The following is a 14,377-nucleotide window of genomic DNA, read 5'->3' on the forward strand; positions in this document are numbered from 1 at the left end:
TAGCAATCAGTTCACCTCCCAAAACTAACCCTAGCTAATTACTGAACCCTTCCATACTGAAATGCTTATGTTGAAAAAGAAAATAGCACTCGTACCTTTTTATGATTGGTTTGGGGGTGGGGTGGGGAGTGGGGGTTGTTGGGGTTTTTTTTCTTTTTTTTTTTTCTTTTTTGTTTTTTTCTACAAACTCAAGGGTAAAGCTAAGGAACCACAGAGAACATAATAGGACTTTCCCTTTAAATTGCATCCTGTACTGCTGGAAACAGTGGCTATATATATGCTATAAAAACTAGTCCTTTTGCATTTGATTGCTTTTCCCTAAAGATAGATTGATACACTTAGGGGCCACAGGTGGTGATACATCTGCAACAGTACTTTGTGTATAAATTCAGTGTTAGAGATCTTGGTGGTTGCTTCAGTGGGAAAAGCATCCTCCCCGCTTATGTTCTCTTGCTCGTGGCTGGCAAAGTTTGGGAGGTGAAGGGTCAAAGCACTCGACATTTGAAAATTTCACTCCAGTTGCTTCTTTTTATTCACAGCTATATTTATTCACTCAGAAGTATTTTCTTTTTTCTCCTAAAACACAGTCTAAAGGAACAGGTTTCAGCTATTTAATATAGGCAAGTCTGGGAGCACCCTAAAAAGCCACCCCCACCCCACCCCCCCAGACCTCCCACATTTTGTGTCCCTTAAGCTCTTAACATTGGTCATACCAGGAAAGTGTTTGCAAAAGTTCCTTGCCTTTTGCAAACACAGACCATCACACATTCACTTACAAACCACCTTCATCTGACAGACCTGTAATTAAGCAAGCAGCATGCCAATCAAGTGATATGTTAGCAGTAAACTGAAGATTTCATGGTTTGTTGTGGGTTTTTTTTCCCTTCAGTGAACACTGGATGCATAGTTACTTTTACATATTACCTTGAGTCGATACATTCCATGTCCCAGGCTCAGTTCACAAATACCAGAGTGAAGATTATTTCCATCGTATTGCATCAGGCATAAAGCGTTTCAGACTTACAATAGGAGCAAATAAAGGCAAAAGAAAAAAAATTCTCATTTCCAGTAAAGCTTTCTTGCATTTTTTTTTTAAACTTCGGCACAAGATAAATAATTTATTATCATCTCAAGAATGTCCATAGAGCAAGTGTAAAAGGAGAAGCTGGCTTTCTCTTTTATTTCTGGATTTTTTTTTAAAAGGTGTTCTTGAAAGCATTTGTATAAACTGTTGTTAGACATGGTGGTGTAGGAGGACTTGAAGAACATTTCTATTTGGAAATACTCTTTGCATATCACCAATGAATAAAACATAGTCCTTTGTGTGCACATTATATCATGTAGCATGACTAATCTTGGAATACTTTCTGGTTTTTCTAAATTCCAGAAAATTAGTGGATTAGCTCAAGTTGCCATTAATAAAAGATAAACTGTCACCTTAAGACTCAGTTAAAAAGAAATAAAACAACACAGAGGCTTCTGAAGACTACTTCTGTTGATGCCCAGTCCCTACCAGTAATACCACCATCTGTAAATTTGGTGGGTTCCTTTTACTAGACTCTTTTGTTGCACTATCATTTACCACTATCTGTGCTGGTAGTGTAAGAAAAAACGATATTCAGACCTTCTTAGGAAAAAAAAATATATTTTACCCTCCTTAAATAGCAATAAAACTTGCCTAAAATGGATCTTCAAGACAAGGATCACTTTGTGAAGGAAGCAGTTCTAGATCTTTCTTTTCTGACTGGAAATTTGGACAAGCTATAATTTAAAAGAGAAGGGACAAGCCACAGACATGGTTCTGCTTTATCATCACTAAAAGCTGAATATTTCATAAACTGAGGTTGTAAAACCTTCACAGAAGGGACTGTAATTTGGATGAGCAGTTGCACGCTGGCCACCCCCAGCCCTCCCGGTGAACGCTCGGGGTCTAGGGCAGGGCAGCATCAACCCTCGGCACCCAGCGATATGAGCAACAGCCAAAAATAGAACCACCACAGCCACTTGCTCCGCACTCTGCCTGGGAAGCGGGGAAGCCACGCTGCAGGTACCAGTGCAAACATTGCAGTTTAATTGCCAAGCTACCCCCTTCTCCTCTGGAACTCATGTTCAAGTAACTATAAAAATCACTTCTTCAAAGGAACTGGAAAACAAACCCGAGCTGTACCTGTAGCATCCTATTTTGCTTAGCAAAGTGCAGGAGAAGCAAAATCTAAACCCCAGCCAAGGCTTTCCGAACATAAACAGAGGAGAATCACCGTATCAGCTCCAGGATGCCAAAGTTGCATTTGTCTCATCACACAAATAGAACACGGTTGGGATTAGTGCTTTGGAGAGGGGGACCTGCTCACTCACCAATACCTAATATAACCCATCTCCTCTCCAGTGCACCAGCTCATCTCCACGAGCTTCAAAATATTATTTTACTCTAGGGTCTGGGGCAGAAATTATAGGAAATCATAGCAATAGTGATCAAAGGCAGCTAACTTACTGTGGCAAACAGCCAAACACATATGCATAGGTATTTCTAATGATTCAGAAAAACTTGATCATAAGCACAACACTCAACCATCAGACATCCCCAAAGCCTTTTTGTTTGGTTGGTTTTTTTTTTTTGGGGGGGGGGGGAGGGGAGGAAGGAGGGCAGTGCCGTTTTATCCTTTTCCTTACTCTAAGCGAACAGAAGTGAATGACATCAGTCCAAACACAGTCTCAGTTTTTAATCCAGTCGCTCACGTTTGTTCATCCATCTGCTGTGAGAACAGAACAGAAATGGCAGCCAAGGACCACAAATTGTACTGACTTATTTGCAGGTTTCTCAGTTATTTTCCCTTACTCTGCAGTATGTATTCCACAAACACAAATAAGGGTTTTGTGCATATATAAGTACACATACATACATGTATATACATGTATACACACACACATAAAGATGTAAAAGGGTCATTGTTAACTCCCTTCCCTTCACAGCACTTTAAAAACTAAACCAGTTAATTTGGACACTCTGGATGTTTTGGGACAGAAAACTAACAATAAGGAAAAAAACCTATCTTTCCACTTTGAAAAAACATCAAATATTTTGCTTTACCCATTATATTTATTTTTCTGTCCAGACAGATTTGGAAAAAAATCATTTAAGAGTTTGTTTGTTGTTGGTTTTGTTTTTTTTTTTAAGGACATTTATGAACTACTAATATTTTTTTTCCTTTGTTGGTTCCTATATGAGTGTCTAACCAGCATCCACCAAGGCTTACAATAGTCTGTTACCTGCAGTTGCCCTGTTATATCATGCCCTTCTTTAAAGCCTTTATCAGGATGCTCCTCCTCCTCCTCCTCCCTTGAAACCTCCTTTTGGACCATGCGCTGCAGTTTGAGGTAGTACAGTTGCATGGGGCTCAGTGTGGGCATCCCCTCCAGAAACAGCATCCCTGGGGAGAGAGCTCTTTACTGTGCAGAGATACAGCAAATAAAAATTGACAAGAAAACTCAGAACCAACCAAAAAAAACCCCAAAAAACAACAAAGTGATTTTCATGTTAGGAAGACTTCTAATCAAACCCAAAATTTACTACAGATTAGAGACAACATAGGGAGTACAAGAGCTTCAGGTAGTGGGTAAATTATTGTATAATATTTCTGAAGTGCTCTGATTGAAGGGTTTGATTTTTTTTTTCTCTTCACTTTTTTAAGAACAGAATTTTTTAAACCATAATCAGTCTCTGTCTCTGTGCTGGTCCATAATACTGTGTCTTTCACTAATCTTATTCTCCTCTCTCCCTATTTTACCTTGCTTTTGAAATCTTACCTTCAGGATAATAAAAATATACATCCTGAAGGTCTTTTTCCTCTGTTTTTCAGACATACAGGTTTTAGCAAAGTTCTGATATGGGAAAATAATAACACGAGAGTGAGCTGGGATGAGAATCATGCAGAGAGCAGAAGACTGGGGGGACTGTTGGATGCGCCACATTCCTCCACCCATGGCATCTCTGCCTGGGGAGTTGCAGGCACCAGGAGAAAACGTTCATTACAACCCATGAAATGCAACTTGGGTGGAGAGTTAATTATTTATCAGGAAGATCAAGACATCCTCAGTTTCCTTGTGAAAACTCAGCCTATGGGACCTGAGACGTAAGTTTCAGGACTTGAACGTCAAGCGCAAAGCAGTCAGCCTGCTCTGACCTGCCAGCTGCACCAGGCTTTCACAGCTGGCCAAAGCCCTGTCCTTAGCATCAGCAGACACAGTCTGGTCTCATTTAATATTGTACAAACAAAACACCAAACAACTTTGTGGCTGCTTCTTTTTTTTTTTTTTTTTTTTTTCTGAGGAGGAGGAGGAGGAGGAGGAGAAGGTGATAGTGGTAACCATCGCAAAACAGGAATGAAGCTCCAGGCTTTAGCTAAAGGTTCAATTCAATTGGTCATGAAAGATGATTGTGTCATCCATAACACACCATAAACAAATTCATACAGTTAATGGCAAATAAAAGTTTGAGCAATGGATCTATGGATACAATTTTTCATGAGAAGGCAGAGAGCAAACTCCTGCATAAATCCTTGTACTTCGTGTATAGTGTGTGTGTGTGTGCATGCAATGCATATGTGTAAGATATAGATAAGATGTACATGATATATATATTCAGATATAGACTTAATATCTGAATTTTCAGGAAGTTTGAAGTCTTAGGTTTTCTGTTTTCAAGCTCTCCCCATTTTAGAGTTCTTAGGACATCAGGTCACACCAGTACGTATTTTTTCCCCTCCAGTTTCTGCTGCACTTGGGTTATAAACCAAGACCCTCTCCAACCCAAACTTGTAAGTCCCAGCCCTGGAGGAGAGGGCTAAAGGTGGGACCTGGAGGAACCACATCCTGCAACTCTCAATGTTCAGGGCAGACGATGACATCTAGCCTCCCCCCTGCCCACACATTTCACTCCTCTTTTCCAATAAACAGAGGAAAGATCTAGTATAACAGACTTTCAAAGCCACAGGCACTTTCCACATCCCCCAAACCTAGGCGGTTACTTGCCTAGGAAGCAAAACACTAAAGTTTTTATATGTTCTCATTTATTTAGTGTGCCTCTTTATTGCTACGCTCCAACCAAGCATCACCCTTTCATCTTTTGAAGCTCAGAAACCTTCCGCTTACTGACTCACTGCCACCACCTATCATCATCTTAATTATTCTTTCCTCTTCTTATCCTTTTCCTGCTTCGTTGGGTTGGTTTTGCCTCCTGCCATCTCTAAAGCCACTGGAGAAGTCCCATGGACTTCAGCAGGTCTGGGTCAAAACTTGTGTGTGGGTGGTCTTCAAGTCAGACCCCAGTTTCCAGAATTAACCATTTTGTACATTTTTATGCTCCTATATAATTTTTATTCACTTCTAGGTCTGGCTTACTAGAAGAAATGTTTCAAGTTGAAAATCCTAAGCATGCCAAAATTTTCCACTTCATTTAATGTGATACATTTTTTATGAAAAGGAGCTACCAATGTTACTGACAAGTGCCATGAGCTCAAAGCCCAGTACAGATGGCAATCATTTTCAAAAGTCCCTGCTTCCTGCCTTACACCAGTTTATACTTTTACATTCAAAATACTTTTTCTGGCAGAAAAAAATTAATAATTAAAGTCTAGTTACCGACAAAGCAGTAAGAATGTCAATACTAAATGCTGCTTTTTTAATCACAAGCTTATTTATTATTTTTTTTTGGAAGGGGGGGCGGTTGACGGGACGGGGACAGGGACAGAGTGGGTTGTTGTTGTGGTTTTGTTTTTTTGTGTTTTCCAAGTATCAGGTATACCACCAGACACAGAGGTGGGAAGACCACAGGCTTGCAGGAGGCTGTAGAGCAGATTTCTTTTCTACTCACCTCAAGCATCGCAGCACTGCCATAACTCAGATAACCTCAAGCATCGCAGCACTGCCATAACTCAGATACTGTGGATTAAAACTGAAAAGAAGTTATTCAAACTAGTGAAATAATCTAGATAAGATCCTCAGTACAAACAGGTTATTAGGCTAAAAATTGCTCCCGCTGGTAAAGCTACCTTCTGTGCACTACCAAGAGCAGTCAGCCATGGCTTGAGGACAGACACAGGGAACTGCTACACATAACTCAGTTTAAGCACACTATCACTCTGCAGCACTTCTCCCAAGGAGCCTGTGCGCATCCTCATTACATATTTACTTGTTATTCTCCTTAATAAAACAAGTCATTTTAAAAATGGCAGTATGGTAAGCGAGATGGAAGGAAAGCTCATTTACAGCATGTCTATGTTCCTTTCAAGTACAATTATCAGTAATGATCTATTATATTATTAATAAATCAATTTAGTTAGTGTTCTGTCAGTATGTTTGGCACTAATATAAATATTATCTGTACTAAAATTGTTTTTATGACCTAAGAACTTTACAAAGCAAGATCATTCCATCAAACAGCACAGCCCATTGATAATGTACACTGATGGTGCCTACCTCACACCAGGTTTTCAAATACTAATTTTCCAAGGTAATATAACCAACTTTCACTTAGACAAAACTAGAAAACATAATTCATCATTTCTGCAATAAATGTAGATAGGGATACATTATCCTTATATTGCAAATGTGTAGTACTCCATTATGCAGAACATGGAGAGGAAAGAATCACAAGTAGTTATTACCCCTCAATGTTTTAATGAGCAGTTCCTTCATGGGGAAAAAAATATAGCTATTGCTATTTCTGTGTATATGTATTATCCTTCTAACTTATATTTGTGAGATAAAAATTTATCTTGTGAGATACCAAAAATTTACATATGGTAAATATATTTGGCATTAACCTGCATTTACTTTATGGCAGAAGTTATCCAGAATGCTCACTACCACCATATGCTTAAACCCCAAACAAAAAACATGAAGGATTTAAAAAAAAAAAAAAAATCACAAATGTCTCAACAACATTTGAAACCATATGGCACAATTATATTTCTTACCAGCTATTTACTCCATGTGTCTCTAGACTGACAGTCAAGCTTGGAGGAAACAGACCAAAGCATACGTTGTACCACAGAGGAGCTGGACAACACGTGACATTTGCTTTGCAGAGATATAACAGAAAATTATTATTACATGGTCCGATTATTATACACATTTCAAGGGAACCATGAAAAAGAAAACAGATCAAGAAGTTTTCCAGACAGCACATGGATTAGGAAAATAAAAGTGCCCGTGATAATTTAATGGGATGTCAGAGTAACCAAGAATATCTTGCTGATGATTTGTCCTTGTTGGTGGAGTTTCATGACTTTAAAAGAAAGGTAACAGTAAAGGTGGAAAGAGATTTGAATGAAAGCTTTCCATAGCAGCAGCAACCTTTTTAAGGAAGTAAATCTTTTTCCAGATCTACATTAGGAACAAGCAAATAAGAAAGCCTATAAAAACCAAAGAACCTAAAAACTCCACTGAAAGTTGATGCAGGCAGCCTGGTTGAAAAAATCTGTGTTGTTTTATATATAAATAAGGTCAAGTTAATATTTCTAAGTAGTTTCACACACACGTGAAGGTCTGAAAACAGAAAAAAGAGAATCACATTTTAGGCTGCTTGGTATTTCCAGGGGCACCCAAGAGCAATAACAATAGTTCTACTTCTGTTTTCCCAATTTGTATCTTTCTATGCCATCACTCAAATTCATAAATAAACTGTACAGACACACTAGTTATTCAGATACTGGGATAGGTATAAGATAACACACAGTACTTATTCAAAAAGCTAGGACAGGGATAACAAAGGTCCAAACTAAAAGGTTAAAAAAAATTGAAAAAACACCACAAGCCAAATTTATCAAAGCACTGAATTTTTTGAAATAATTTTTTTAAAGCATAATGTAGATTAAAGAAATACTTAAAGAAAATTTCTTTTAAATTGGGATAAAATATCTCAGGCTACTGAATTGGTTTGGAGCCATTTAGGTCCAGATGCCCACTTGGACACTGCATTCCCACCAAAACCAGTTTGGGTATCGGAATAACTGGCAGTGCTGGCCCACAGCCCAGCTGTAGTTACACATCCTGCTTTATGGTTAAGTAAGACAAAAATATTCCTTAAGAGTTTGGCCAAAACTGGAAGAGCTTCATCCCAAACAGCTAGAGCAACCTGAATAGGTTCAAGCCTGGAATCTTTTCAACTAGACAAAGAATTACAGACCAATTTCTACAGCACTTACTCCGTTGCCTGTATGACTAGCAGCCAGCAATGCCTCTAGCTAATTTATGAGTGAGCAAATTAACGTTTTGACAATAAAAGCTGCATGAGATCGTTAAAAAAAAAAAGATTTAGTCACATCAGAAACAATTTTTAGAGGCATTAGGGTTTAGATTGCCCACTGAGCCACTCGTTAGCTGTTTCATAAGAACAGGTACAAGCCAGCAATGCTTTCTCCAGCTCCATCCACGGAGCAGGGCTGGGGGCACCCAAGGCTCCTGATTTCCCCTTCTGTCCTCTGACGAACACAAATAGCTCTACCCTATTAAGATAACACAAAGGCAATTATCTATCTGTTGGTACTGACCGTTTATCCTTACTGCAAAGCCGTGAGGCACAGACACCAGCATCACACAGGAAAATCCTTGATAAGGATTTTTAAGCAGAGAAGGAAGCCAAGATGTAAAAACTCTCCGGGACAACAAATAACTTTGTGACTACTCACTTTTCTGTCTGAATTCTTCGTTCTTCGTGATCTAATCAAATGTTTATCTTGACATCACCTGGTAAATTTGAACTTAGATTGAACTCAAGATCTGAAACAATTTAAAAGTCAATTCCTTGGATTTAGCAAAAAGAACAGATGCATGAAAAAATTAGAAATACCACATGTACTCTACCTCAGAGCCAGACATAAAGCCACACAAATGTCACAAATACAATGTTATATTTGTGCTTAAGAGCTAATACAAAGATCAGGTCTGTAACGTTACACAAGGCTTGACATTGCCCACATGAACCATCCTACGACACATCTGCGCACAGCCTCAGTGGAAACTAGCAGCACCACGAGTACCTGCTGGCTGGACTAAGCAGGAAAGTCCTAAGGGGCACAAGAGTCCACACAACCTGAGGCTGCTCATTAGCATGAGAACAAATAATGTTATTGAAGCCTTTATGTATTGCTCTAGTGCTTGGATGCTGTACAAAGAAGGACCAGTCCTGGCTGGGGATCCCATCTGGCCACTGTTCAGATTATTTGCTGACCTATGTGCAGCATCCTTTTACACTATAGCTCTGCAGCAAGGGATTTCTGGTTTCCATAGCTCAGTCAAGTGGAAACACTGATTCTGACTGGCATCCAATTAATAATAATAGTAATAATAATAATAAAAATAATAGACATTCACACAAAAAATAAGATAACAAAGAATTTATTTCAGGAAATTACTGGGGGGAAAATGGTAATCTGTGTATAAGGTTGGATTATACACCATGGGCTTTGTTTAGATAAACACTGTTTTGAAATTTGTTGGATTTATTCTGAAGAAAAAGGAAAAGCGTATGAAAAGCCTAGAAAAAGAACCAAATCAAATAGCTTTTGAGCTACAAGGTACCTACAATACTGATTTCTTAATGTCAGCTCTTGCCTATTAGTTGACTGTTATCCCATCAAACTGTCCATGGAGCTAAGCCACTTTGAAAATGAGTTGGATGCCTCTCAGAAAAACATACACTGCAGCTAAGAAGAGTTAATTATTTTTATTATGAATTATCTGGGACCCCTACCTACTCCCAGTGATCTAGATAAGATCTTGCCCATAGTTTCCATCAACAGGGATGGGAGTTGACATAGTAGGTTAAGAATAGCCAGAATAAGGATATGAGGAAAAGGTACAGTATAAATATCAAGTACAAGAAAGAAGACATCATTGTAATTTATTACTGTTGTGATAAAAGATAATTGGAATAATTATTCACACTCTTCAGAGGGACGATCGACAGAAGGGTATAGTGACCAGATAATCATCTTTTTGGGCAGGATCCAAAAAGAGGTTTTGAGGATCTAGATTGAGTTTTTAAGTCCATCAGCCCAAGCTGCAATGCTGAAAGCCCCTGCACCGCCCAGCTGTGCCCACACAGCTTTCCCAGCACCCTGAGCTCAGCCTCCATCTACCCCAGCCCCACCAGGCTCAATGCGCAGTGCAAGCACGAGGTCCATGCCTGGCCAAACCCAGGGATTTGCAAGAATAAGTCTTCAAAAGGGCTCAGACTATTTCGCATTTTAGACAGTGCCCAACAGGAGGAAAAAGCAAGAGCTGCCATTCCCATTTAGGTGTGTGTGGGAACAAATCACCTTCAAGTCATACAAATTGCCCAAAGAGAGAAATGAAACCCCGGTCTTCAACAAATTGGGTGCACATTTTAGCCATTAAGGAATGACGTAAAACACAGCTCTTCCTCCAGCTCTGTCACCCTTTTCCTTTGCATAATGGAGGAAAAACTACTGGTGATGCTTCACATGAAGACCTACACTGCTGACAAACAGTAACACCTGCTCCATACTTTTTTTACACACACCCCCCCCCCCCAGGGATTCAAGCCCACCAGTCTTTGCCACCATCAAGAACCCAGTTTACAGTGGTAATATAATCAGCACAAGTGCCAGATAAATTTTGGGCTAACCTTGTACCCGTGTATGCACACACAACCTGAGCCTCCCCATTTTCATAGCTGCTACAGAAGAAAACATGTACAGTTTAAGGCTAACAAGGTAACTGTGCTACCAAATACTTATCATGTTCTGCAGCACACAAGGATACGTAATATCCCATGGGAAAGGCTTTAAGAAAATAATAATCAGGTTTCTGAGTAAGAAACGCTGAAGATGCTCATGAGCAAAAGCAACCAAAGCAAAACAGCAGGGGTCACAAAAGGCCAAAAGGGATGGTCTGGCCATTTTGTTCATGAGAAGAATCATGTAATAAGATGATGCAGTTTGGTAAAGAGAAATGAAAGCATTTATTCTGTATATATATATTCAGAGAGAAAGAAATGAAAACAAGGACAAATTTGGTACTCAAGGGGCTGAGCGTTCCCCTGCCGTCTCCTGTTGGCTCTCACCAAGCGCAGTCCTGCCGCAGCCCGCATGGTAAGCGGGCTGAATACAGATGCTGTCTCGGGCATCACGCTAAGTATTGCTTTTAGTCAGCTGCGCCGAGTGGAAAAGGTCACCTTAGTTTCCTTCTAAGCAATCTCTAAGTAGCAAGTTAATGGTTGTGACTACACCGAATTCCCTGCAAGAGGAAAACCAGAGCTCTCGCCAACCATCATGGGGACTGGGTGGGGGGACAAAGTCAAAAGCTGCTGCACTCTCTCTCATGGTCATTTTTAAATTATTTTTTTTTCCCAGTCAAAAGCCAGCTTTGGGTGGGAGAATATAAACAACATTTACAAAAGCATTGCACCTTTCCAGCGCTCTCTGCTCCTGAGTGAGGTGCACAGGACCCAGCACTGGGACATTTCATAGGGGGCCTCCAGGAAACGTTTCTTGATTTTGGCTCCAGTGCTCAAAACACTATCACAGAAGACAACTCCAACAGGAAAACTTTCTGTTCCAAAAAGCCATACCAAACTGATTTCTGTGTGAGAAGTGAAGCACGTTAGCGCAAAGACAATAAAAAGTCAAAGGGACCACACAATTATTACAAGATTTTCAGCTCCTAAAGGGTCAAGACGACGAGCAAATGCACCCTAATTAGAACAGCTTGTGTGGTAGCAGTTGGTTACACATGCCCTTAACTCCTGTACAAAGTCAAGGCAAGTGTGAAATATTCAAGAAGTTATTATATACCTGTACTCAGAGCCTGTTAAAAATTCACATGAAAGTAAAATGATACAATTACTTGAATATACCAGCTTGACTCCAGCAGCTCACAACATATTACTCATATAGATTGTACATGGAAGTAGGTTATCAGTTTTGAATAAAGATGATACAAGGAATAACAAAATTCAGATAACAAGCAGATAATTCACCTGATACCAAAACTTAAAAAAAAGGGAAGAATTTTAGCAACTCTTTTACATAAATCATTATAATGAAAGTTCAGTGTGGACTGCAGCTATGTGAAAAGAAAACGAAGAAGCTTTGCAACCTTGCTTCTATTAATAGTCTTACTGTGTATATTCACTGTAAGATTGAATTAAAGTTGGAACCTGTACATATATTAAGATGTCCTCTTTCAGGTATGTAAAGAATGTTTATTCATAAGAAAAGAGGTGAATTGAGCCAGGAGAGCACACTGGCACTTTTTGGAGCTGGACCAAAACCAAGTGAGAAAAAAAATAAAAGTTATCTGTGAAGCATAACTGCCACCTTGTGATTGAACGTTGCAATTCAGGCAGTACTTGGGGGCCCAAAGCATTTGGATTATAGTTGTCTCTCCCTCCCAAAGCATCTTCAACCTTTGGATAAAAGAATTGAAGGCAAATCAGTGATTCTTTCCCATGGACCTTCAGAAGTGGATGACATAAGCTCCCAAATGAAACCAGGAAGTTTTAAACATTTTTGGTTCCTAGGACTCTTGTGTTTGATCAAATTTCTGAATGAGGACTACATTTACTACTTCACTATTCTATTATTTGCCAAATAACCATGAAATATCATCACCAGATTAAAAAAATATATATTTTCAGAAAATTCCTTTCCTTAAGTAATTTCTGTCATTATCCACAATTATTACATGGTTATGTCTGGGAAGGAATAGTCCTTTCACTTACAAATAAGAGCATTAAGACCATGTCAATGTGATGAAATAAAAATTTTAAAAAGATTATATTCCTAGCACATGTTATGAGAATTTTTATGAGAAGTTTAGGAAAGAACTATCTCTGTATGTTACAGAGCATTTTATTGGAAATTTCCTTTTCATATGAACACAATGAAATCCCAAAAATGCAGTGAATACTGAAGAACTTCTCATTTAAGCAACCTTTGTACCAAAAACCTATGTGAGAATATGCTCAGCACATCTGGATTTCACACTTTTCATAGACATATCAAGTCAACAGTTCTCTTGCCTAACTTAAAATATCTAGATGTGATTAATCAATGCAAAAGTAGTTACAGTATGACAAGAGAAGAGGAATAAGATAAATAGTAAAAAAAGATATGATAGTCCTTACTTTCCTTTGAATACAATTAATGTTTCTGTAAGAAAAGTATCACTTAGTAGTCTAAGTGTATCATACTAAGTGTACCAAAAGGGCACTATATATAAAGAAGAGGTGGAAAGAATCGGTATTAAAAACTGTAAGGTAACTTTAGTCAAAGTTAATTATTATTTTAATAAACTGTGGATATCCCATTACAACCTAGAACTTCAAACTGATTGACAAGCGTGTGAAATACAGGACTGTGTGATTTATCTCAGCAAGATATTCTTGGTGAAAGCAGTCTCTATAAGCAGGTTCTGCTTTTCCCTTGAAGACGAGTCACAAAACATCCGTGCCACAGATGACACATCTGTATCTGTTAATTTGAGTTTGCAAAGATAAAAGAAAAAAACCCAACACCTCAATTAGAATGGAGGATAAATGCTAGTTGTATTTAGCACCAGTCCCTTGTCTGGTTTGTAAAAAACTTAACGTTGAGGTGCTCTTGGTGTTCCTGACATCTGTGTGCAGAACTCAGAACCTGAAGGTAGTGGGGTCCCCTACTCCTGAGGTCTCAAAAAGGCTCTTTGGCAAAGTTAACCATGGCAGAGGGTACTCGGGGACATCCCTGCAGGTGAGGGCTTGCTAAAGCTTGAAGCAAATGGGAAGAGGGAAGGTGGAGTGAGACGTTTTGTCAGAGTTGGTCCTGCCCTGTCCCAACATGCACTCAGCTCCAACCAGGATTTAACAGCAAGAGGGGGCAAATGTTGAAGGCTGCCTTGTCTTTACATAGCTGGGTAGACAGAGAAGCAGGGTACCAATGAATGGCCAAGGTAGCCCAAGAGCAAGACCATTTTCAGGGCCTTTCAGAAGGCTAAAGGTGAATTCTACGATCAAAACAAACAGCATTGCAAAACTTATAATGAAGGTTAGTAAGGTGTAAAAACCCTAAAGTAAAACAAAAAATATGCAAAGAAAAAGATTATTTAGAAAATATCATAACCACCATGTCAATGGAAGTCCTCTGATCCTTGTGGGCAGCGCTCAGTGCTGCTGCATTGCAAGAGAGCAGCATAACTGTTTCCAGTAGTTTCGCTATACCTGCTGCCTTATTTCCACCACCAACCAGTTTTGCATCTTTTACTCCTGGGAGTACGGTCTTGACATCACTCCTATACTGGCCATGATGGCTAATACTTCGGGGCAGAAGGTTACTGATGCTGGATTTCTCTATCGCTCTCTGCAAGCTCTCGGAGC

Source organism: Falco peregrinus, chromosome 12 (genome assembly GCF_023634155.1).
Source record: "Falco peregrinus isolate bFalPer1 chromosome 12, bFalPer1.pri, whole genome shotgun sequence".
Taxonomy (NCBI): Eukaryota; Metazoa; Chordata; class Aves; order Falconiformes; family Falconidae; genus Falco; species Falco peregrinus.